The sequence below is a fragment of the Otolemur garnettii genome, unplaced genomic scaffold, assembly GCF_000181295.1.
Source record: "Otolemur garnettii isolate 467f Iridium unplaced genomic scaffold, OtoGar3 scaffold00229, whole genome shotgun sequence".
NCBI classification, from domain to species: Eukaryota; Metazoa; Chordata; class Mammalia; order Primates; family Galagidae; genus Otolemur; species Otolemur garnettii.
In genome coordinates, this window is record NW_003852624.1 from 904,959 (window position 1) to 906,005 (window position 1,047).

The 1,047-nt window shown below is 52.5% G+C and overlaps 1 protein-coding gene across 2 annotated transcripts in view; it reads left to right on the top strand.

Moving 5' to 3' along the window:
• Positions 1-1,047, top strand: part of PROX1 (prospero homeobox 1) — a 51,866-nt gene continuing 50,819 nt past the window's right edge. Inside the window, exons 1-2 of one of the 2 annotated variants that reach the window (XM_003802046.2) lie at positions 7-72; positions 203-312. The gene's annotated coding sequence lies outside the window, so the exon portion shown is untranslated. Of the gene's footprint in view, positions 73-202; positions 313-1,047 lie in introns of both variants that reach the window. The other variant, XM_012812878.2, reaches the window with a different exon arrangement.

Genomic DNA, 1,047 nt, shown 5'->3' on the forward strand with positions numbered 1-1,047 from the left:
AAAAAAAAAAAAAAAAAAAAAAAAAAAAAAAAAAAAAAAGGAGAGACTCGGTCCCACTGCTCACTGCACCGCGTAAGTATCTTCTCCCCCTCGTGAGTCCCTCCCCTTTTCCAGAATCACTTGCACTGGCTTGTTCTTGAATGAGAAGGAAAGAAAAGAGCCTCCCATTACTCATAGCCGTGTAAACATTTTTTTTTTCCAGGAGAAAATGGTGTTATTTAAATGAATCATAATAAAATAGCCTCTAAACAGTTTCTGAGCAGGAGCCTCAGTGGAACTCAGCGCTCCGCTCCTCCCAGTCAGTTTCTAAGAGTAAGTGATCCGCTTGGCTTTTATTTCTTTCTCTTTCCTGCTGGTGGCTGGGGGTGGTGTTGGCGATGGGGGGGAAGGCTGATGTTGCTGGACTTGTCGCTGATCTTGTCACCTTTTGTGTACTGTTTCTGGGGTGTGAGGAGGCGTTTGCTTCCTCTCCTTCTTTCTCTTGCCCTCTCTTCTCGGGAGAGAGGACCGCGAGGGGGGACCGGCTCGCTTTTTGTTCCTCTTGGTCCCAGCTTTCCGCCAAGCCTCATCCTTCCCATCTCCCCCGGGTTAAAACTCCAGGGCTAGTCCCACGTCCTTTCTCTTTGTCTTGTTTATTATAGCTGCCTTTCTTCCCGGCTCTTCCAATTTGCTTGTCATTTGCATACCTTTCACTTCTCCTTTTTAACCCCAGCAGTGGGCCGGGAGTAGGGAGGACAGGGTGTGGGGGGCGGGGGGCGCTCTATCACTTTCCTCGCAAAACGCTGTCGAAGCCGAAATGTTGAAATCAGGGTTGGAGCGGTGGAGTGATGGGTCCCGGGAAACGAGCACGGCACCCCTCTCCTGAGCTCGGGGACCCAGGACTGGGTCCAGTGGAGTAGGGTAAGGCAGCACCGGGAGCCTCGGGGGCGAGTGTGGTGCAGGGATCAGGGCCCAAGCGTCGCAGAGGACCGAAGGGTCGAGCTTCGGGTGGGGGTAGGGATGTTCTTGGGCAGTAGACACCGGAGGCGAAGAATCTCCCAGCCTTCG